Source organism: Convolutriloba macropyga, chromosome 10 (assembly GCF_964194025.1).
Source record: "Convolutriloba macropyga chromosome 10, txConMacr16.3, whole genome shotgun sequence".
Lineage (NCBI taxonomy): Eukaryota > Metazoa > Xenacoelomorpha > Acoela > Convolutidae > Convolutriloba > Convolutriloba macropyga.
This window is the reverse complement of record NC_134477.1, coordinates 4,433,329-4,458,428: the sequence shown is the minus strand read 5'-3', so window position 1 is coordinate 4,458,428 and position 25,100 is coordinate 4,433,329. Positions and strand designations below refer to the sequence as shown.

The window sequence follows — 25,100 nt, the reverse complement described above, 5'->3', positions numbered from 1 at the left end:
TATAGTCAAGGACTTGTTCAAATGATTTGAGGGTCTATGTAGGAGTGTCATAGTCCAAGTAGGTTCTACTGGAGGGCTAATTGTGGATCTAGGTGGTCTGAGAAAAAATTACTTAATACGTTGTCAAATTTCGAGCTCAAAAGTTGTTCTTGGGCGTTTTCATAAAAAGTGATTTTCAGTATAGTCAAAGACTTCTTCAAATGATTTCAGTGTCTACGTAGGAGTGTCATAGTCCTAGTAGGTTCTACTGGAGGGCTAATTGTTGATCTAGGTGGTCTGAGAAAAAAGTACTTAATACGTTGTCAAATTTCGAGCTCAAAAGTTCTTGGGCGTTTTCATAAAAAGTGATTTTCAGTATAGTCAAGGACTTGTTCAAATAATTTGAGGGTCTACGTAGGAGTGTCATAGTCCTTGTAGGTTTTGATAGAGGGCTAATTATTGATCTAGCTGGTCTGAGAAAAAAAGTACTTAATACGTTGTCAAATTTCGAGCTCAAAAGTTATTCTTGTGCGTTTTCATAAAAGTGATTATCAGTATAGTCAAGGACTTGTTCAAATGATTTGAGGGTCTATGTAGGAGTGTCATAGACCTAGTAGGTTTAACTGGAGGGCTAATTGTTGATCTAGGTGGTCTGAGAAAAAAGTACTTAATACGTTGTCAAATTTTGAGCTCAAAAGTTGTTCTTGGGCGTTTTCATAAAAAGTGATTTTCAGTATAGTCAAAGACTTGTTCAAATGATTTGAGGGTCTATGTAGGAGTGTCATAGTCCTAGTAGATTCTACTGGAGGGCTAATTGTTGATCTAGGTGGTCTGAGAAAAAAGTACTTAATACGTTGTCAAATTTCGAGCTCAAAAGTTATTCTTGTGCGTTTTCGTAAAAAGTGATTATCAGTATAGTCAAGGACTTGTTCAAATGATTTGAGGGTCTATGTAGGAGTGTCATAGTCCTAGTACGTTCTACTGGAGGGCTAATTGTGGATCTAGGTGGTCTGAGAAAAAAGTACTTAATACGTTGTCAAATTTCGAGCTCAAAAGTTGTTCTTGGGCGTTTTCATAAAAAGTGATTTTCAGTATAGTCAAGGACTTGTTCAAATGGTTTGAGGGTCTATGTAGGAGTGTCATAGTCTTAGTAGGTTTTACTGGAGGGCTAATTGTTGATCGAGGTGGTCTGAGAAAAAAGTACTTAATACGTTCTCAAATTTCGAGCTCAAAAGTTGTTCTTGGGCGTTTTCATAAAAAGTGATTTTCAGTATAGTCAAAGACTTGTTCAAATGATTTGAGGGTCTATGTAGGAGTGTCATAGTCCTAGTAGGTTCTACTGGAGGGCTAATTGTTGATCTATGTGGTCTGAGAAAAAAGTACTTAATACGTTGTCAAATTTCGAGCTCAAAAGTTGTTCTTCGGCGATTTCATAAAAAGTGATTTTCAGTATAGTCAAAGACTTGTTCAAATGATTTGAGGGTCTATGTAGGAGTGTCATAGGCCTAGTAGGTTCTACTGGAGGGCTAATTGTTGATCTAGGTGCTCTGAGAAAAAAGTACTTTATACGTTGTCAAATTTCGAGCTCAAAAGTTATTCTTGTGCGTTTTCATGAAAAGTGATTATCAGTATAGTCAAGGACTTGTTCAAATGATTTGAGGGTCTATGTAGGAGTGTCATAGTCCTAGTAGGTTCTACTGGAGGGCTAATTGTGGATCTAGGTGGTCTGAGAAAAAAGTACTTAATACGTTGTCAAATTTCGAGCTCAAAAGTTGTTCTTGGGCGTTTTCATAAAAAGTGATTTTCAGTATAGTCAGACTTCTTCAAATGATTTGAGGGTCTACGTAAGAGTGTCATAGTCCTAGTAGGTTCTACTGGAGGGCTAATTGTTGAACTAGGTGGTCTGAGAAAAAAGTACTTAATACGTTGTCAAATTTCGAGCTCAAAAGTTATTCTTGTGCGTTTTCATAAAAAGTGATTATCAGTATAGTCAAGGACTTTTTCAAATGATTTGAGGGTCTATGTAGGAGTGTCATAGTCTTAGTAGGTTCTACTGGAGGGCTAATTGTTGATCTAGGTGGTCTGAGAAAAAAGTACTTTATACGTTGTCAAATTTCGAGCTCAAAAGTTATTCTTGTGCGTTTTCATGAAAAGTGATTATCAGTATAGTCAAGGACTTGTTCAAATGATTTGAGGGTCCATGTAGGAGTGTCATAGTCTTAGTAGGTTCTACTGGAGGGCTAATTGTTGATCTAGGTGGTCTGAGAAAAAAGTACTTTATACGTTGTCAAATTCCGAGCTCAAAAGTTATTCTTGTGCGTTTTCATGAAAAGTGATTATCAGTATAGTCAAGGACTTGTTCAAATGATTTGAGGGTCTATGTAGGAGTGTCATAGTCCTAGTAGGTTCTACTGGAGGGCTAATTGTGGATCTAGGTGGTCTGAGAAAAAAGTACTTAATACGTTGTCAAATTTCGAGCTCAAAAGTTGTTCTTGGGCGTTTTCATAAAAACTGATTTTCAGTATAGTCAAAGACTTCTTCAAATGATTTGAGGGTCTACGTAAGAGTGTCATAGTCCTAGTAGGTTCTACTGGAGAGCTAATTGTTGAACTAGGTGGTCTGAGAAAAAAGTACTTAATACGTTGTCAAATTTCGAGCTCAAAAGTTATTCTAGTGCGTTTTCATAAAAAGTGATTATCAGTAGTCAAGGACTTTTTCAAATGATTTGAGGGTCTATGTAGGAGTGTCATAGTCCTAGTAGGTTCTACTGGAGGGCTAATTGTTGATCTAGGTGGTCTGAGAAAAAAGTACTTAATACGTTGTCAAATTTCGAGCTCAAAAGTTATTCTTGTGCGTTTTCATGAAAAGTGATTATCAGTATAGTCAAGGACTTGTTCAAATGATTTGAGGGTCTATGTAGGAGTGTCATAGTCCTAGTAGGTTCTACTGGAGGGCTAATTGTGGATCTAGGTGGTCTGAGAAAAAAGTACTTAATACGTTGTCAAATTTCGAGCTTAAAAGTTGTTCTTGGGCGTTTTCATAAAAAGTGATTTTCAGTATAGTCAAAGACTTCTTCAAATGATTTGAGGGTCTACGTAAGAGTGTCATAGTCCTAGTAGGTTCTACTGGAGGGCTAATTGTTGAACTAGGTGGTCTGAGAAAAAAGTACTTAATACGTTGTCAAATTTCGAGCTCAAAAGTTATTCTTGTGCGTTTTCATATAAAGTGATTATCAGTATAGTCAAGGACTTGTTCAAATGATTTGAGGGTCTATGTAGGAGTGTCATAGTCCTAGTAGGTTCTACTGGAGGGCTAATTGTTGATCTAGGTGGTCTGAGAAAAAAGTACTTAATACGTTGTCAAATTTCGAGCTCAAAAGTTATTCTTGTGCGTTTTCATAAAAAGTGATTATCAGTATAGTCAAGCACTTTTTCAAATGATTTGAGGGTCTATGTAGGAGTGTCATAGTCTTAGTAGGTTCTACTGGAGGGCTAATTGTTGATCTATGTGGTCTGAGAAAAAAGTACTTAATACGTTGTCAAATTTCGAGCTCAAAAGTTGTTCTTGGGCGTTTTCATAAAAAGTGATTTTCAGTATAGTCAAAGACTTGTTCAAATGATTTGAGGGTCTATGTAGGAGTGTCATAGTCCTAGTAGGTTCTAATGGAGGGCTAATTGTTGATCTAGGTGGTCTGAGAAAAAAGTACTTAATACGTTGTCAAATTTCGAGCTCAAAAGTTGTTCTTGGGCGTTTTCATAAAAAGTGATTTTCAGTATAGTCAAAGACTTGTTCAAATGATTTGAGGGTCTATGTAGGAGTGTCATAGTCCTAGTAGGTTCTACTGGAGGGCTAATTGTTGATCTAGGTGGTCTGAGAAAAAAGTACTTGATACGTTGTCAAATTTCGAGCTCAAAAGTTATTCTTGTGCGTTTTCATAAAAAGTGATTATCAGTATAGTCAAGGACTTGTTGAAAAGATTTGAGGTTCTATGTAGGAGTGTCATAGTTCTAGTAGGTTCTACTGGAGGGCTAATTGTTGATCTAGGTGGTCTGAGAAAAAAGTACTTAATACGTTGTCAAATTTCGAGCTCAAAAGTTATTCTTGTGCGTTTTCATAAAAAGTGATTATCAGTATAGTCAAGGACTTTTTCAAATGATTTGATTGTCTATGTAGGAGTGTCATAGTCCTAGTAGGTTTTACTGGAGGGCTAATTGTTGATCTAGGTGGTCTGAGAAAAAAGTACTTAATACGTTGTCAAATTTCGAGCTCAAAAGTTATTCTTGTGCGTTTTCATAAAAAGTGATTATCAGTATAGTCAAGGACTTGTTCAAATGATTTGAGGGTCTATGTAGGAGTGTCATAGTCCTAGTAGGTTCTACTGGAGGGCTAATTGTTGATCTAGGTGGTCTGAGAAAAAGTGCCTAATACGTTGTCAAATTTCGAGCTCAAAAGTTATTCTTGTGCGTTTTCATAAAAAGTGATTATCAGTATAGTCAAGGACTTGTTTAAATGATTTGAGGGTCTATGTACGAGTGTCATAGTCATAGTAGGTTCTACCGGAGGGCTAATTGTTGATCTAGGTGGTCTGAGAAAAAAGTACTTAATACGTTGTCAAATTTCGAGCTCAAAAGTTAATCTTGTGCGTTTTCATAAAAAGTGATTATCAGTATAGTCAAGGACTTGTTCAAATGATTTGAGGGTCTATGTAGGAGTGTCATAGTCCCAGTAGGTTCTACTGGAGGGCTAATTGTTGATCTAGGTCGTCTGAGAAAAAAGTACTTAATACGTTGTCAAATTTCGAGCTCAAAAGTTATTCTTGTGCGTTTTCATAAAAAGTGATTATCAGTATAGTCAAGGACTTGTTTAAATGATTTGAGGGTCTATGTAGGAGTGTCATAGTCCTAGTAGGTTCTACTGGAGGGCTAATTGTTGATCTAGGTGCTCTGAGAAAAAGTACTTAATACGTTGTCAAATTTCGAGCTCAAAAGTTGTTCTTGGGCGTTTTCATAAAAAGTGATTTTATTTTCAGTATAGTCAGACTTGTTCAAATGATTTGAGGGTCTATGTAGGAGTGTCATGGTCCTAGTAGGTTCTACTGGATGGCTAATTGTTGATCTAGGTAGTCTGAGAAAAAAGTACTTAATACGTTGTCAAATTTCGAGCTCAAAAGTTATTCTTGTGCGTTTTCATAAAAAGTGATTATCAGTATAGTCAAGGACTTGTTCAAATGATTTGAGGGTCTATGTAGGAGTGTCATAGTCCTAGTAGGTTCTACTGGAGGGCTAATTGTTGATCTAGGTGCTCTGAGAAAAAAGTGATTAATACGTTGTCAAATTTCGAGCTCAAAAGTTTCTTGTGCGTTTTCATAAAAAGTGATTATCAGTATAGTCAAGGACTTGTTCAAATGATTTGAGGGTCTATGTAGGAGTGTTATAGTCCTAGTAGGTTCTACTGGAGGGCTAATTGCTGATCTAGGTGGTCTGAGAAAAAAGAACTTAATACGTTGTCAAATTTCGAGCTCAAAAGTTATTCTTGTGCGTTTTATAAAAACGCACAAGAATAATTTTTGAGCTCGAAATTTGACAACGTATTAAGTACTTTTTTCCCAGACCACCTAGATCAACAATTAGCCCTCCAGTAGAACCTACTAGGACTATGACACACCTACATAGACCCTCAAATCATTTGAACAAGTCCTTGACTATACTGATAATCACTTTTTATGAAAACGCACAAGAATAACTTTTGAGCTCGAAATTTGACAACGTATTAAGTACTTTTTTCTCAGACTACCTAGATCAACAATTAGCCCTCCAGTTGAACCTACTAGGACCATGACACTCCTACATAGACCCTCAAATCATTTGAACAAGTCTAACTATACCGAAAATCACTTTTTATGAAAACGCCCAAGAACAACTTTTGAGCTCGAAATTTGACAACGTATTAAGTACTTTTTTCTCAGACCACCTAGATCAACAATTAGCCCTCCAGTATAACCTACTAGGACTATGACACTCCTACATAGACCCTCAAATCATTTGAACAAGTCCTTGTCTATACTGATAATCACTTTTTATGAAAACGCACAAGAATAACTTTTGAGCTCGAAATTTGACAACGTATTAAGTACTTTTTTCTCAGACCACCTAGATCAACAATTAGCCCTCCAGTAGAACATACTAGGACTATGACACTCCTACATAGACCCTCAAATCATTTGAACAAGTCCTTGGCTATACTGAAATTCACTTTTTATGAAAACGCAAAAGAATAGTTTGAGCCCGAAATTTGACAACCTATCAAGTACTTTTTTCTCAGAACACCTAGATCAACAATTAGCCCTCCAGCATAACCTAACCTACTAGGACTAGACACTCCTACCTAGACCATCAAATCATTTGAACAAGTCCTTGGCTATACTGAAATTCACTTTTTATGAAAACACACAAGAATAATCTTGAGCTCGAAATTTGACAACGTATTAAGTTCTTTTTTCCCCAGACCAGCTAGATCAACAATTAACTCAATTTCGGCACCTATTAGGGTTTTGACACTCCTAAACATCGTTAGGCGGACCCCTATTTTGACTTAATAGTATTAATTTTGGGAGATGTTTCCGGCTCCCAAACCTGTTGTAGTCTAGAATTTGAAGTAATTTTTAGTTCATAAGATCCGTATTGATACCAATATTGTTTGCACAAAGTTTGGGATTTATATCCTGATTTGGTTATTGATTTACTATCATTTTTAGGCTGATATTTGGTTTTCTCAAATTGTTTTATAAAATAAACTTGGAAGTTTGCTTTGGTAATCAGGGTTGGGTAGTCTCTTTTTGTCGATGGCATGGGTTAACTGAGATTCCTAACTAACCAAAAAGTCCTCTAATAACTTTGGTGACATTTGCTAGTTTTTGGAGAAAATTTTCAAATGAATTATCAACTAATAGTCAAATCGTTTCTTCGACATTAGAGCAAAAAAACGATACAGCAAAAAGAAGAGCCGCACGGATGGCTTCTGTTTAGTCAAATTTTAATTCGTACCAGCGATAAAATTGGGACCACTCAGCCCCGGGTATCAGGGGACACCACCAAGTGTAAACTGGGACCACCACCACAGGTTTATGTGGGACCACCCAGCCCCGGGTATCAGGGGAACTATTACTTAGGGGTTACCTTTTGTTCAAGCGTTTTTTGTTTTAGTAACATGGACAATACAGTTCTAATTCTTGGTGACCCTCATCTAAAACGAATGGGAGAGAACTTCAGATTCCCTGATTGGTTTGATGTGGTGGGCATATCCGGGGGCAAAGTTCAAATTTGGGAAAATTTCAAGGATGAAATTAGGAGCAATCACATTCTGGTGATAGTGGCAGGAGGCAACAATGTCACTGCCAAGCCTTGGGACCCTCTGCAGTCCAAGGAAAGTCTGAAGACTACGATGGAAAGCTTCGTTGAACTAAGGATCTTCTGCAAATTTGCCAGTACCAGTCTCATCATATGCGAAGTTTTCCATAGAAAAAGTTCTCTGGAAAGTGTGTTTGATCCAATCCGGAAACTCAATGGGCGTCTACAGAAAAAAACTCTGAAACCGAATTATAGAAAATTTAGTTTTCATCCTATTCTCTCTAATGATGATGTTCATCTTACTTCTGAAAGCTATGAATCAGCTTGCCTTGATATTTTGGAATTTGTAGCAACTCCACCCTTGGCGCGTCCCGAGCTCGCTAATTTGAGTAAGCAAAATGTTGTTTAATGTGCAGATTTGCTTCTTGTGAAATGTTAATTTGCTGCCTTTGTTTTTCGATAACAGCAAGTTTATATCAAGAAAACTACTGTAGGTCGTGCAATTACAGCAGTTAAATATTAAATCTTAAATGATCCTAATTGTAGCACACAGAATTGGGTTTTTGCTAATTCTACAAAAATAGGTTCCAAAATAGAATTGGATCAGCCATCTGATCAAGTTGGAGGGAATGAAACTTTTTCGTTTTTGCGCTGTGAAAAATTAAAGCAAGAATTCTTTGGCTATCTGACTAAAGTGGAGGTCTTAAAATTCTTACCTGGATGGTTGGCCTTGACTTTTATTCTATAAAAAAACGATGCGAGTTGGTCTCATCTGATTGAAGTGGAAGGAATCAACAAGTATCGTAGCTAATTTAACAAAAAAGACTGAAAAACAGAATTGGTTCACCCATCTGATCAAAGCGGAGGGTATGAGTTTTTTTCATTTTTGCGCTTTAAAGAACTGAGCAAGAATTCTTTGACTATCTGACTGAAGTGGAGGCCTTAGATTTCTTACTTGGGTGGTTGTCCATGACTTTCGTTCTATGAAAAGCGATGCAAGTTGATCTCATCTGATTCAAGTGGAGAGAATCAACTAGTATCGTTTCTCAATATACAAAATAGTGATAAATGGAATTGGTTCACCTATCTGATCAAAGTGGAGGGAATGAACCTTTTTTCATTTTTGCGCTGTGAAAAATTTCAGCAAGAATTCTTTGACTATCTGACTAAAGTGGAGGTCTTAGCTTTCGTACTTGGATGGTTGCCCTTGACTTCCGTTCTATGAAAAGCGATGCGAGTTGATCTCATCTGATTCAAGTGGAGAGAACCAACTAGTATCGTTTCTAAATATACAAAATAGAGTGATAAATGGAATTGGTCCACCCATCTGATCAAAGTGGAGCGAAAGAACTTTTTTCCATTTTTGCGCTGTAAAAATTTTCAGCACGAATTCTTTATCTGACTAAAGTGGAGGTCTTAGCTTTTGTACTTGGATGGTTGCCCTTGACTTTCATTCTATGAAAAGCGATGCGAGTTGATCTCATCTGATTCAAGTGGAGAGAATCAAGTAGTATCGTTTCCAAATATACAAATTAGAGTGATAAATGGAAATGGTTCACCCATCTGATCAAAGTGGAGGGAATGAACTTTTTTCATTTTTGCGCTGTAAAAAACTTCAGCAAGAATTCTTTGACTATCTGACTAAAGTGGAGGTCTTAGCTTTTGTACTTTGATGGTTGCCCTTGACTTCCGTTCTATGAAAAGCGATGTGAGTTGATCTCATCTGATTCAAGTGGAGAGAACCAATTATTATCGTTTCTAAATATACAAAATAGAGTGATAAATGGAATTGGGTCACCCATCTGATCAAAGTGGAGGGAATGAACTTTTTTTCATTTTTGCGCTTTAAAAAATTTCAGCAAGAATTCTGTGACTTTTTGACTAAAGTGGAGGTCTTAGCTTTCGTACTTGGATGGTTGCCCGTGACTTCCATTTTATGAAAAGCGATGCGAGTTGATCTCATCTGATTCAAGTGGAGGGAATCAACAAGTATCGTAGCTAATTTAACAATAAAGACTGAAAAACAGAATTGGTTCACCCATCTGATCAAAGCGGAGGGTATGAGTTGTTTTCATTTTTGCGCTTTAAAAAAAACTGAGCAGGAATTCTTTGACTATATGACTAAAGTGGAGGTCTTAGATTTCTTAATTGGCTGGTTGTCCATGACTTTCGTTCTATGAAAAGCGATGCGAGTTGATCTCATCTGATTCAAGTGGAGAGAATCAACTAGTATCGTTTCTAAATATACCAAATGGAGTGATAAATGGAATTGGTTCACCCATTTGATCAAAGTAGAGGGAATGAAACTTTTCATTTCGCGCTGTAAAAAATTTCAGCAAGAATTCTTTATCTGACTAAAGTGGAGGTCTTAGCTTTTGTACTTGGATGGTTGCCCTTGACTTTCATTCTATGAAAAGCGATGCGAGTTGATCTCATCTGATTCAAGTGGAGAGAATCAAGTAGTATCGTTTCTAAACATACAAAATAGAGTGATAAATGGAATTGGTTCACCCATCTGGTCAAATTGCAGGGAATGAGCCTTTTTTTATTTTTGCGCTGTAAAAAATTTGAGCAAGAATTCTTTGACTATCTGACTTAAGTGGAGGTCTTAGCTTTCTTACTTGGATGGTTGCCCTTGACTTTTGTTCTATGAAAAGCGATGCGAGTTGATCTCATCTGATTCAAGTGGAGAGAACCAACTAGTATCGTTTCTAAATATACAAAATAGAGTGATAAATGGAATTGGTTCACCTATCTGGTCAAATTGCAGGGAATGAGCCTTTTTTATTTTTGCGCTGTAAAAAATTTGAGCAAGAATTCTTTGACTATCTGACTAAAGTGGAGGTCTTAGCTTTCTTACTTGGATGGTTGCCCTTGACTTTTGTTCTACAAAAAACGATGCGAGCTGATCTCATCTGATTCAAGTGGAGGGAATCAGCTAGTACCATTGCTAACTGTACAAAAGGTAGAGTCAAAAATGGCATTGGTTCACCCATGTGATCAAAGTGGAGGGATTGAACCTCTTTTCATTTATGCGCAGTAAAAAATTATTCATATAAACAAATAAACTGAACAATATACTCAAAGTAATTGACTACCAAACAAACGCATTACAATTTTATTTTGGAGAGCATGTAGGGTACTATATGTCTTCAGATGGGAACATACTTTGATCAGATGGGTGAACAAATTCCATTTTTCACTATGTTTTGTATATTTAGAAACGATCCTAGTTGTTTCTCTCCACTTGCAACAGATGAGATCAACTCGTATCGCTTATCATAGAACGAAAGTCAAGGACAACCATCCAGGTGAGAATTCTAAGACCTCCACTTTAGTCAGATAGTCGAAGAACTCTTGCTCAATTTTGAGCAAGAGTTATCCGACTATCTGACTAAAGTGGAGGTCTTAGAATTCTCACCTGGGTGGTTGTTCTTGACTGTCGTTCTATGATAAGCGATACGAGTTGATCTCATCTGTTGCAAGTGGAGAGAATCAACTAGGATCGTTTCTAAATATACAAAACCGAGTGAAAAATGGAATTTGTTCACCCATCTGATCAAAGTATGTTCCCATCTGAAGACATAGTGCCCTGCGTGCTCTCCAAAATAAAATTGTAATGCGGTTGTTTGTTAGTCAATTATTTTTAGTATATTGTTCAATTTATTTGTTTATATGAATAATTGCGCGCTCTCTCTCTCTTTCTCTCTCCCTCTGCTTTTGAAGCAAAAAGTAGACAGATTTTTGCTTGTCTGTTTCGTCATTAAGTTTTCTCCCCTAAATTGAGGTTGAAATTTTTCTGAACTTCACATCTTTTTGATTATGAGTCAGCTGAGTTCACAATTGCTTGATCCTAAAAATGAGAGAAAATCGCGGTGTCAACAGAAAAGAAGTGTTCACTGATGCGGAATACAACAGGGCTCTCAAGTTGCGGTGGGTGTTCTTTTGCCGGTATGACAAGTCTGTATTGCCATTGTACCTCAATCATTATGCCTGGCCCACCAACTTTGGGTTTCATGACAAGGTAAATATTGAGAAAGGGACTGTCCTCTCTCTGAAAACGGAAGATGGAATTTTCGACTGCCAATTTGTGGAGACGTGTTTGCAGAAGGACTATAATGCCCGATCAGTGCGAGCGATGAGAATACTTGAGAAAGCGAAGTCGAATAACATCTCCATTGCAGAGCTGACAATGTCCCTAGAGTTAGCGGTTTTTCTACACCTTAGTTTCTAGGCAGCAGGTTCAATCAATCAACTAAAAATTTTTATTCGTAGGTCTACTTTGGAAGATATTTGCAAACTAGGTTGCGTCTGTGTTTGATGACAATTGGTTGAGAAAAGTCAAAAATGAATAATTACATTGTAATGCTAACGATGTCTGAAGATTTATCGGCTCCTTTCTCAATTTTTTTCAAAAGTAGATTGAATCAAATCACTTGATTCTTAGACCCAAAGTCTGATGAAAACTGATATTTTCTAATATAAGTGGAATTTTTGTTTATGATGGAAATTATGAGAGTTGATTAAGAATTCCCTCTTTTATTCTCTGTTTCAGTGATCAAGAAAGTGAAAATATTGACCCTAAAACTAATGGGAAACAGGTAGCAGATCTGTTTGTTGAAAACGATGCATCACCTCTGACAAGTACTCAGAGAAAGAAGAAGGGCAGGAAAGCCACGTTGGCTGATTATGATGATGAAGATGCGCCGCCTCCAAAGGCGCGAAAGAGGCTTGGAGAGCCGGTTTTGTCGCTAGGAGAGGAACTGTATAATCCAGTAGACGACAATGCAAGTCCTGTTACAGCCTTGTCCCCTTTAGTTCAGGATTCAAACAAAGATGATGAGGTATAATGTTTCTCTTCACTTCGTTTTTCTTTATTTTTGGAGATGAGTTGAACAATTTTGTGCACCAAAGAAAAGTTTTCATCCCAAAATTTCATCTATTTCTTGTGCTATAATTCCAATTTTTAAATATGGTATGTACAGGTCTGCAAAATGCTTTAAATGTGGTCCCGCTTTTGTAAGACCGTTTTTGGTTTTTTGAAGGTCTTGGCTCTTCTGAGGGAATTGGTTGCTGACCAGAAGAAACAAAATGAGATGATGTTGGATAACCAGCGAAAGTTCTGTGACCAGATGTTGAAAATTCGTAAAGCTGAAAAAAGAGAGTTTCTCAACATCTGGGCAGCCCATCTCAATGTTAACACCATTGGAGCAGAAATTGCCAACAATACGGAGAGTTCTCATCCTCCGCTCATATATAAAGAGTTCGACTTGATGACGCTTTACGCACCCGAAAAGCCAAGTATCTTGGGCCGTGAGCTTGCGCGTCGCCTCTTTGGAGTAGGAGAGAAGTGTGAATTAGTTCTTCTCATCATAGGAAAGAAAACCAGCCGTGAGACTGTAAGAAAGCCGTGCGATGATTTTAGATATCAACTTTTCAAAGGTTTAGTATGGTATTGTGTATTTTTATTTTCAAGCAAGACAAACGAATATAGATAAACAATCGTGTTTGACAATCATTTTATAAGGAACATTTTATGGACTTTTTGTATCTTCGATTTTGCTAATATCATTGATAAGTTTTAAAGGTGTAAATGGGCCCCAAAATAATATTATAAGACTGCACTCCCAACTAACTTGAGGTCACTAACCAACTTTTGCTGTCCAACAAGATTTCAAAAACCTTACGATATTTAAGAAATTTATGTCAATGGTTTTTATAATTATGGAGACTTATATGATTAGAATTTGTTTAGAGTGTGTCGCAAGAAAATATCCTCGAGCCCCAGAAACTGCTTTTGCCAATGCACGCGACGCAGCCAACCAATATGGGCTTGATCAAAAAGTAAGACATGGTGTTGAAAGTGCAGCAAAGATTATAAGAGATAAAGCAATTGCGGACAATAATGCTGAGGAAAATGAAAACGAGGAAACCTAAGCCATCTACATAAAACCTCCTGAACATCAATTATGAGTTTTTAACATGATACTCAATTTTGCATTATAAGTCTGATAGTTGAACTTTTTCAACAAAGTTTCGAATCATAATAGCATTTTGTTGTTTGATGATCTGAGGTTCAAGCTATTTATTTCCTGCTTAAAAGCAATATGCGTTTTAATCAAAAGCGGTGCGGATATCTGTCATATCTTTATAGCGTCTTTCACTGGCGTCTGATTTTCTAATTCCTTCATCTGTGCTTTTTGTCAATTACTGAGTTTTATCTGTATCATTTGTACGTTATACCTCTACTTTGCTCTAATACTACGTGCTTTGAGTTCCGTACTTCTGATTTTGCTCTGTTTTTCGTTCATGCTTGTTATCAATGTTGCAAATGTTTTCTCAAGAAATATTGGTCTCCCAAGTTTTGTTTGCTGAGAAACCGTTTTGTAGGCTTGAATGCATTTAGGTTAGCAGTACCAGATTTTTTTTTCACTGATAATGAACTTGGTTTTGAAATTGCGTCACAGTAATTTTTTTTTCAAAAAGTGTACCGGAAGTTTTTCTTACTCTCATTTTCTATTCTACTGTAAAACGTTTTATACAAGTGTTCCTTTTATTTTTTTTTGATTTCAGAGTCATGAGTTTTAATTTTTTGGCGAGAAGTCAAAAACACAGTTTACTTTGTCAAGTAGATGGACAGATATGTCGCACTTTTGGTTTTGCAAATCCGGATATAAAATCGTTTGTTGCTTTGATCTCGGAAGAAGAATACGATGATTTGAAGAACACAATTTCATCAGTCGAATCGACTCACAATCTATTAATGAAAGCTTATCATCAAATGAAGGTTGAGAACTGCGTCATACGGCCAGACTTTTTTGACGGTCATGGTTTGTTCTACCAAGGAAAGAAAACTCTTGAAAAAAGGCAGAGGATTTCGATTTTGGGCTATTTGGAAAAAATTCCAAAGAAAGACGAGCCCGACTTTTCAAACCTGTCCGTAATGGCTCCAAGAGAAGGCTCAAAATTGAGCCGCGTAATGGTAGGTCCTGCACGTTTCGTAAATCATAGTTGCAGACCAAATTATCAGGCAGTTGAAATTAATGGGAAAAAAGCTGTTCAAATTGTTACGCGACAGCAGATTTTGACGGGAACAGAGCTGCTCTGTTTCTATGGAACTGACTTTTTTGGACCTGGTAATCGAGATTGCAAATGCCCTAACGAGAGTTTTCATGTAAGTGTAAGCCCGCCTGCCACTAATGCACCAGAAGCTTCCGTTGAATTGTCGCCTATTGCAGGTAACTCAAATGTAACAGAAACTCAAGTTATCTTTAGGATGAGGAATTTTAAGCGGCAATATCGCCATCCAAATCTTCCGGTGACTCCCAAAAAGACTTGCTGGATTGATCTGAGGCTTCCTGATGGTGAAATAAGTGATCATTCATGTAGCGAAAGTGATCATTCAAGTGAGGAAAGTACCCAGACTTCTACGGCTGCATTGGAAAACGAATTTTCTTCATCACCAGCAACTACTGTTAACCAAGCCCCTGAAAGCCGAAGACTTGCAGAATCAAAAGCTCCGAATTAACCAGAAAATGAAAAATTTGATATTATGGATTTTGAGCCAATCAACAACAGTACAAAGATATCAGTTGATCATTTCATTTTCTGCGTTGAAAGCCTTGCGACACTTCATGGAACTTCCGATAAGGAAGCGGGAAGTTGGCTGCGCTTGTGCCGTCTAACTCATCCAAACACTTCAATTCCTTCTTTCAAAACGCTGAAAAAGCGAAATGTTCTTGAAGCCCGTCGGCGGGTTGTGAAATCGGAAGCGTCAAAAGAAGGAGAATGGTGTGTTCTGAACTTCGTGGAGGAGATCGAAAATCTTCTGAAGCGCAATATTGATGTAATCGTCAAATACAATGAGAACAAAGATGCCAGCAGAGACTTGAAATTGCCTAATACCATCGAAAAAGGCTCGGGGAAATTGAACATTTTTCTGATTTTAAATGCCGACGGTGTTAAAGTTATTCAATGTCGCCACAACTCGCTTTGGCCTGTATGGATTGCTATTGCAAATTTGCCTCCTATTTTGCGGTCTGCTTTCAAGAATATAATTCTTGCGGGGTTGTGGTTTGGCACTGATAAGCCTCCTTGGACATCTTTTCTCAAAGCAATCAGTGAGCAGTTAAAACCGACAACTTTCAAGCTTGCAGGAACTCAATATACCGTGGTTTTGAAGCCTGTTTTCCTTGTCGCCGATACTCCTGCACGCTACTCCCTTCTCAATTGGACTTCTTTCAATGGTTATTATGGTTGTTGTTATTGCTACAACGAAGGGAAGCGATACGGAAAAATTCATTTCTATCCCAACATAGAGACCAAAATGAGAACGACTAAAGAATATGAACATAACGTGAAGTTTGTCCGAAAGCATCCTTCTTTAAAGAATTGGGAAGGTGTGAAAGGTTTCAGTGCTGCGAGTTTTATTTTGCCAAATTTGCCCCTATCCATGCCTATCGACTATATGCATCAGATTTCACTTGGGGTTGCGCGAACAGTTCTCGATCTGATTTCGACAGAAATCAAAGGCATCTGCAAAGAGGGGTTACGAAGAGCAGTTAAAAATCTTAAAGTTTATTGTATATAATTCTTTTTTTCAATTTGTTGATTGCTTGGTTGTTCGATTGTTTTCATAGGTTCCTCATGAAATCAAACGTTCCCCCAGGAGTCTTTCCGATCTACCTTATTTCAAAGCAAGCGAGTGTAAAGACTGGCTTCTGTATTTTGGTCCTGTATTTTTCCAATTGAATATTTGCCCCGAAAGTTATGAACGGTTCATGTGTCTGAGCTATGCAATTCGACTCCTTCTAACAGACACAAATTATACTGAGGAAGCTGGAAAACTTCTCAAGCGATTTGCAAGAATGACGGAATCACAATATGATGAATATTGTTTCACAATCAATGTCCACTTTTTGTCTCACTTGAGCTGGCAGGTCCGAAACTTTGGTCCGTTGTGGTCGACGTCAGCATTCATGTTCGAGTCTGCTAACCATTTGCTCAGCAGGCCTTTCACAGGCACAGTTAATCATCTGGATCTGATAGTAGAGCGCTATGTTCGGCGTAAAAAGTGAGTGCTAACTGATTTGAAAAACGATGATTTGCTTCCTTTTGCGCAGAGCATTTGCCTTTCAAAGAAAACGTTCCCCGAGCATAAGATAATTGATGAAACAGCACTACCAATACACTTTGATCCCACAGATACAACTTTATATTCAACCATGTCCACGCGCACGTTCAATTTGGATTCACTTGCATATTCAACAAATAATAACGCTTACGTCAGTTTCAAGCACGCGGATCAGAAGGAGTATGGTGAAATTGTGTTCTTCCAGAAGTCAGAAATAACTACTTGTCTATTAAACGTGTTCCGAATCGTCAAATGTGTCTCACATAAAGATTCCAGCAAAGAAACTGAAATTTTGAGTTTTGTTGAGGTCGAGTATGCTGGCTACCAAAAAGAAATCTTCACCAGTGATATCTGCAACAAGCTTCTTCGCATCGATCTCGATAATAGAATTTTTATGTCTGTTATTGTTGATCATTTTGAACACGATTAAAGTTGATATACCTTGTTTTTTGTTCATCTTTCAATAATTATGATTCAAAAGTTATATATACTCTTGCCCTCGAGTTAAATTTTTCTCTTAGTTGAGATTTTTCGCTTATTTGGAAATTCTAGTTTAAAACGTCTTTTTTCCAATGGGGTCTTAGAGTTGTTGAAAGCTAACGAAAAGCAACGTAGGAGTCTCACTTTTTATGTGGGTCTAAGTGCGAAGAGAATTTTTGATTTAGCTTGTATAGAAAAAAAGTTCGTCTCTTAGTTGAGGTTTTTGGCTTATTTGAAAATTTTATTTTAAAACGTCTTTTTTTGCAATCTGGCCTTAGAGTTGTTGAAACCTAACGAAAAGCAACGTAGGAGTCCCAATTTTTATGTGGGTCTAAGTGCGAAAAGAATTTTTGGTTTAGCTTGTATAGAAAAAAATATCGTCTCTTAGTTGAGGTTTTTCGCTTATTTAAAAATTTTATTTTAAAACATCTTTTTTTCCAATCGGGTCTTAGAGTCGTCGAAAGCTAACGAAAAGCAACGTAAGAGTCCCACTTTGTATGTGTGTCTAGGTGCGAAAAGAATTTATGGTTTAGCTTGTATAGAAAAAAAGTTCGTCTCTTAGTTGAGTTTTTTCGCTTATTTGAAAATTCTAATTTAAAACGTCGTTTTCTAATCGGGTCTTAGAGTTGTCGAAAGCTAACGAAAAGCAACGTAGCAGTCCCGCTTTTTGTGTGGGTCCAGGTGCAAAAAGAAATTTTGGCTTAGCTTGTATAGAAAAAAGTTCGTTTCTTAGTTGAGGTTTTTCGCTAATTTGAAAATTTTATTTTAAAACGTCTTTTTTTTGTAATCGGGCCTTAGAGTTGTCGAAAGCTAACCAAAAGCAACCTAGGAGGCCCACTTTTTGTGTGGGTACAGGTGCAAAAAGAATTTTTGGTTTAACTTTTATAGAAAAAAAGTTCGTCTCTTAGTTGAGGTTTTCGCTTATTTGAAAATTTTATTTTAAAACTTTTTTTGCAATCGGGCCTTAGAGTTGTCGAAGGCTAAACAAAAGCAAGGTAGCAGTCCCACTTTTTGTGTGGGTCCAGGTGCAAAAAGAGTTTTAGCTTGTATAGAAAAAAAGTTCGTCTCTTAGTTGAGGTTTTTCGCTTATTTGAAAATTTTATTTTAAAACGTCTTTTTTGCAATCCGGTCTTAGAGTTGTCGAAAGCTAATTAAAAGCAACCAAGGAGTCCCACTTTGTATGTGTGTCTAGGTGCGAAAAGAATTTATGGTTTAGCTTGTATAGAAAAAAAGTTCGTCTCTTAGTTGAGTTTTTTCGCTTATTTGAAAATTCTAATTTAAAACGTCGTTTTCTAATCGGGTCTTAGAGTTGTCGAAAGCTAACGAAAAGCAACGTAGGATTCCCTGTTTTTGTGTGGGTCCAGGTGCAAAAAGAATTATTGGCTTAGCTTGTATCGAAAAAAGTTTGTCTCTTAGTTGGTTTTTCGCTTATTTGAAAATTTTATTTTAAAACGTCTTTTTTTGCAATCGGGTCTTAGAGTTGTCGAAAGCTAACCAAAAGCAACCTAGGAGTCCCACATTTTGTGTGGGTCCAGGAGCAAAAAGAATTTTTGGCTTAGCTTGTATCGAAAAAAAGTTCGTCTCTTAGTTGAGGTTTTTCGCTTATTTGAAAATTTTATTTTAAAACGTCTTTTTTTGCAATCGGGTCTTAGAGTTGTCGAAAGCTAACCAAAAGCAACCTAGGAGTCCCACATTTTGTGTGGGTCCAGGAGCAAAAAGAATTTTTGGCTTAGCTTTTATCGAAAAAAAGTTCGCTCTTAGTTGAGGTTTTTCGCTTATTTAAATATTTTATTTTAAAACGTCTTTTTTTGCAATCGGGTCTTAGAGTTGTCGAAAGCTAACCAAAAGCAACCTAGGAGTCCCAATTTTTATGTGGGTCTAAGTGCGAAAAGAATTTTTGGTTTAGCTTGTATAGAAAAAAATATCGTCTCTTAGTTGAGGTTTTTCGCTTATTTAAAAATTTTATTTTAAAACATCTTTTTTTCCAATCGGGTCTTAGAGTCGTCGAAAGCTAACGAAAAGCAACGTAAGAGTCCCACTTTGTATGTGTGTCTAGGTGCGAAAAGAATTTATGGTTTAACTTTTATAGAAAAAAAGTTCGTCTCTTAGTTGAGGTTTTCGCTTATTTGAAAATTTTATTTTAAAACTTTTTTTGCAATCGGGCCTTAGAGTTGTCGAAGGCTAAACAAAAGCAAGGTAGCAGTCCCACTTTTTGTGTGGGTCCAGGTGCAAAAAGAGTTTCAGCTTGTATAGAAAAAAAGTTCGTCTCTTAGTTGAGGTTTTTCGCTTATTTGAAAATTTTATTTTAAAACGTCTTTTTTGCAATCCGGTCTTAGAGTTGTCGAAAGCTAATTAAAAGCAACCAAGGAGTCCCACTTGTTGTGTGGGTCCAGGTGCAAAAAGAATTTTTGGCTCAGCTTGTATCGAAAAAAAGTTCGTCTCTTAGTTGAGGTTTTTCGCTTATTTGAAAATTTTATTTTAAAACGTCTTTTTTTTGCAATCGGGTCTTAGAGTTGTCGAAAGCTAACCAAAAGCAGCCTAGGATTCCCTGTTTTTGTGTGGGTCCAGGTGCAAAAAGAATTATTGGCTTAGCTTGTATCGAAAAAAGTTTGTCTCTTAGTTGGTTTTTCGCTTATTTGAAAATTTTATTTTAAAACGTCTTTTTTTTGCAATCGGGTCTTAGAGTTGTCGAAAGCTAACCAAAAGCAACCTAGGAGTCCCACATTTTGTGTGGGTCCAGGAGCAAAAAGAATTTTTGGCTTAGCTTGTATCGAAAAAAAGTTCATCTCTTAGTTGAGGTTTTTCGCTTATTTGAAAATTTTATTTTAAAACGTCTTTTTTTGCAATCGGGTCTTAGAGTTGTCGAAAGCTAACCAAAAGCAACCTAGGAGTCCCACATTTTGTGTGGGTCCAGGAGCAAAAAGAATTTTTGGCTTAGCTTTTATCGAAAAAAAGTTCGCTCTTAGTTGAGGTTTTTCGCTTATTTAAATATTTTATTTTAAAACGTCTTTTTTTGCAATCGGGTCTTAGAGTTGTCGAAAGCTAACCAAAAGCAACCTAGGAGTCCCACATTTTGTGTGGGTCCAGGAGCAAAAAGAATTTTTGGCTTAGCTTTTATCGAAAAAAAGTTCGCTCTTAGTTGAGGTTTTTCGCTTATTTAAATATTTTATTTTAAAACGTCTTTTTTTTGCAATCGGGTCTTAGAGTTGTCGAAAGCTAACCAAAAGCAACCTAGTATTCCCTGTTTTTGTGTGGGTCCAGGTGCAAAAAGAATTTTTGGCGTAGCTTGTATCGAAAAAAAGTTCGTCTCTTAGTTGAGGTTTTTCGCTTATTTGAAAATTTTATTTTAAAACGTCTTTTTTTGCAATCGGGTCTTAGAGTTGTCGAAAGCTAACCAAAAGCAACCTAGGAGTCCCACATTTTGTGTGGGTCCAGGAGCAAAAAGAATTTTTGGCTTAGCTTTTATCGAAAAAAAGTTCGCTCTTAGTTGAGGTTTTTCGCTTATTTAAATATTTTATTTTAAAACGTCTTTTTTTTGCAATCGGGTCTTAGAGTTGTCGAAAGCTAACCAAAAGCAACCTAGGAGTCCCACATTTTGTGTGGGTCCAGGAGCAAAAAGAATTTTTGGCTTAGCTTTTATCGAAAAAAAGTTCGCTCTTAGTTGAGGTTTTTCGCTTATTTAAATATTTTATTTTAAAACGTCTTTTTTTTGCAATCGGGTCTTAGAGTTGTCGAAAGCTAACCAAAAGCAACCTAGTATTCCCTGTTTTTGTGTGGGTCCAGGTGCAAAAAGAATTTTTGGCTTAGCTTGTATCGAAAAAAAGTTCGTCTCTTAGTTGAGGTTTTTCGCTTATTTGAAAATTTTATTTTAAAACGTCTTTTTTTGCAATCGGGTCTTAGAGTTGTCGAAAGCTAACCAAAAGCAACCTAGGAGTCCCACATTTTGTGTGGGTCCAGGAGCAAAAAGAATTTTTGGCTTAGCTTTTATCGAAAAAAAGTTCGCTCTTAGTTGAGGTTTTTCGCTTATTTAAATATTTTATTTTAAAACGTCTTTTTTTTGCAATCGGGTCTTAGAGTTGTCGAAAGCTAACCAAAAGCAACCTAGGAGTCCCACATTTTGTGTGGGTCCAGGAGCAAAAAGAATTTTTGGCTTAGCTTTTATCGAAAAAAAGTTCGCTCTTAGTTGAGGTTTTTCGCTTATTTAAATATTTTATTTTAAAACGTCTTTTTTTGCAATCGGGTCTTAGAGTTGTCGAAAGCTAACCAAAAGCAACCTAGGAGTCCCACATTTTGTGTGGGTCCAGGAGCAAAAAGAATTTTTGGCTTAGCTTTTATCGAAAAAAAGTTCGCTCTTAGTTGAGGTTTTTCGCTTATTTAAATATTTTATTTTAAAACGTCTTTTTTTTTGCAATCGGGTCTTAGAGTTGTCGAAAGCTAACCAAAAGCAACCTAGTATTCCCTGTTTTTGTGTGGGTCCAGGTGCAAAAAGAATTTTTGGCTTAGCTTGTATCGAAAAAAAGTTCGTCTCTTAGTTGAGGTTTTTCGCTTATTTGAAAATTTTATTTTAAAACGTCTTTTTTTGCAATCGGGTCTTAGAGTTGTCGAAAGCTAACCAAAAGCAACCTAGGAGTCCCACATTTTGTGTGGGTCCAGGAGCAAAAAGAATTTTTGGCTTAGCTTTTATCGAAAAAAAGTTCGCTCTTAGTTGAGGTTTTTCGCTTATTTAAATATTTTATTTTAAAACGTCTTTTTTTGCAATCGGGTCTTAGAGTTGTCGAAAGCTAACCAAAAGCAACCTAGGAGTCCCACATTTTGTGCGGGTCCAGGAGCAAAAAGAATTTTTGGCTTAGCTTTTATCGAAAAAAAGTTCGCTCTTAGTTGAGGTTTTTCGCTTATTTAAATATTTTATTTTAAAACGTCTTTTTTTGGCAATCGGGTCTTAGAGTTGTCGAAAGCTAACCAAAAGCAACCTAGTATTCCCTGTTTTTGTGTGGGTCCAGGTGCAAAAAGAATTTTTGGCTTAGCTTGTATCGAAAAAAAGTTCGTCTCTTAGTTGAGGTTTTTCGCTTATTTGAAAATTTTATTTTAAAACGTCTTTTTTTGCAATCGGGTCTTAGAGTTGTCGAAAGCTAACCAAAAGCAACCTAGGAGTCCCACATTTTGTGTGGGTCCCGGAGCAAAAAGAATTTTTGGCTTAGCTTTTATCGAAAAAACGTTCGCTCTTAGTTGAGGTTTTTCGCTTATTTAAATATTTTATTTTAAAACGTCTTTTTTTGCAATCGGGTCTTAGAGTTGTCGAAAGCTAACCAAAAGCAACCTAGGAGTCCCACATTTTGTGTGGGTCCAGGAGCAAAAAGAATTTTTGGCTTAGCTTTTATCGAAAAAAAGTTCGCTCTTAGTTGAGGTTTTTCGCTTATTTAAATATTTTATTTTAAAACGTCTTTTTTTTGCAATCGGGTCTTAGAGTTGTCGAAAGCTAACCAAAAGCAACCTAGTATTCCCTGTTTTTGTGTGGGTCCAGGTGCAAAAAGAATTTTTGGCTTAGCTTGTATCGAAAAAAAGTTCGTCTCTTAGTTGAGGTTTTTCGCTTATTTGAAAATTTTATTTTAAAACGTCTTTTTTTGCAATCGGGTCTTAGAGTTGTCGAAAGCTAACCAAAAGCAACCTAGGAGTCCCACATTTTGTGTGGGTCCAGGAGCAAAAAGAATTTTTGGCTTAGCTTTTATCGAAAAAAAGTTCGCTCTTAGTTGAGGTTTTTCGCTTATTTAAATATTTTATTTTAAAACGTCTTTTTTTTTGCAATCGGGTCTTAGAGTTGTCGAAAGCTAACCAAAAGCAACCTAGGAGTCCCACATTTTGTGTGGGTCCAGGAGCAAAAAGAATTTTTGGCTTAGCTTTTATCGAAAAAAAGTTCGCTCTTAGTTGAGGTTTTTCGCTTATTTAAATATTTTATTTTAAAACGTCTTTTTTTGCAATCGGGTCTTAGAGTTGTCGAAAGCTAACCAAAAGCAACCTAGGAGTCCCACATTTTGTGTGGGTCCAGGAGCAAAAAGAATTTTTGGCTTAGCTTTTATCGAAAAAAAGTTCGCTCTTAGTTGAGGTTTTTCGCTTATTTAAATATTTTATTTTAAAACGTCTTTTTTTTGCAATCGGGTCTTAGAGTTGTCGAAAGCTAACCAAAAGCAACCTAGTATTCCCTGTTTTTGTGTGGGTCCAGGTGCAAAAAGAATTTTTGGCTTAGCTTGTATCGAAAAAAAGTTCGTCTCTTAGTTGAGGTTTTTCGCTTATTTGAAAATTTTATTTTAAAACGTCTTTTTTTGCAATCGGGTCTTAGAGTTGTCGAAAGCTAACCAAAAGCAACCTAGGAGTCCCACATTTTGTGTGGGTCCAGGAGCAAAAAGAATTTTTGGCTTAGCTTTTATCGAAAAAAAGTTCGCTCTTAGTTGAGGTTTTTCGCTTATTTAAATATTTTATTTTAAAACGTCTTTTTTTGCAATCGGGTCTTAGAGTTGTCGAAAGCTAACCAAAAGCAACCTAGGAGTCCCACATTTTGTGCGGGTCCAGGAGCAAAAAGAATTTTTGGCTTAGCTTTTATCGAAAAAAAGTTCGCTCTCAGTTGAGGTTTTTCGCTTATTTAAATATTTTATTTTAAAACGTCTTTTTTTGGCAATCGGGTCTTAGAGTTGTCGAAAGCTAACCAAAACCAACCTAGTATTCCCTGTTTTTGTGTGGGTCCAGGTGCAAAAAGAATTTTTGGCTTAGCTTGTATCGAAAAAAAGTTCGTCTCTTAGTTGAGGTTTTTCGCTTATTTGAAAATTTTATTTTAAAACGTCTTCTTTTGCAATCGGGTCTTAGAGTTGTCGAAAGCTAACCAAAAGCAACCTAGGAGTCCCACATTTTGTGTGGGTCCCGGAGCAAAAAGAATTTTTGGCTTAGCTTTTATCGAAAAAAGTTCGCTCTTAGTTGAGGTTTTTCGCTTATTTAAATATTTTATTTTAAAACGTCTTTTTTTTGCAATCGGGTCTTAGAGTTGTCGAAAGCTAACCAAAAGCAACCTAGGATTCCCTGTTTTTGTGTGGGTCCAGGTGCAAAAAGAATTATTGGCTTAGCTTGTATCGAAAAAAGTTTGTCTCTTAGTTGGTTTTTCGCTTATTTGAAAATTTTATTTTAAAACGTCTTTTTTTTGCAATCGGGTCTTAGAGTTGTCGAAAGCTAACCAAAAGCAACCTAGGAGTCCCACATTTTGTGCGGGTCCAGGAGCAAAAAGAATTTTTGGCTTAGCTTTTATCGAAAAAAAGTTCGCTCTTAGTTGAGGTTTTTCGCTTATTTAAATATTTTATTTTAAAACGTCTTTTTTTGGCAATCGGGTCTTAGAGTTGTCGAAAGCTAACCAAAACCAACCTAGTATTCCCTGTTTTTGTGTGGGTCCAGGTGCAAAAAGAATTTTTGGCTTAGCTTGTATCGAAAAAAAGTTCGTCTCTTAGTTGAGGTTTTTCGCTTATTTGAAAATTTTATTTTAAAACGTCTTTTTTTGCAATCGGGTCTTAGAGTTGTCGAAAGCTAACCAAAAGCAACCTAGGAGTCCCACATTTTGTGTGGGTCCCGGAGCAAAAAGAATTTTTGGCTTAGCTTTTATCGAAAAAAAGTTCGCTCTTAGTTGAGGTTTTTCGCTTATTTAAATATTTTATTTTAAAACGTCTTTTTTTGCAATCGGGTCTTAGAGTTGTCGAAAGCTAACCAAAAGCAATCTAGGAGTCCCACATTTTGTGTGGGTCCAGGAGCAAAAAGAATTTTTGGCTTAGCTTTTATCGAAAAAAAGTTCGCTCTTAGTTGAGGTTTTTCGCTTATTTAAATATTTTATTTTAAAACGTCTTTTTTTTGCAATCGGGTCTTAGAGTTGTCGAAAGCTAACCAAAAGCAACCTAGTATTCCCTGTTTTTGTGTGGGTCCAGGTGCAAAAAGAATTTTTGGCTTAGCTTGTATCGAAAAAAAGTTCGTCTCTTAGTTGAGGTTTTTCGCTTATTTGAAAATTTTATTTTAAAACGTCTTTTTTTGCAATCGGGTCTTAGAGTTGTCGAAAGCTAACCAAAAGCAACCTAGGAGTCCCACATTTTGTGTGGGTCCAGGAGCAAAAAGAATTTTTGGCTTAGCTTTTATCGAAA

At 36.6% G+C, this 25,100-nt stretch overlaps 1 protein-coding gene across 2 annotated transcripts in view; it reads right to left on the bottom strand.

Moving 5' to 3' along the window:
- Positions 1 to 25,100, bottom strand: part of LOC142348401 (xylosyltransferase sqv-6-like) — a 108,947-nt gene that overhangs the window by 35,285 nt on the left and 48,562 nt on the right. The gene's annotated exons all lie outside the window — the stretch shown is intronic.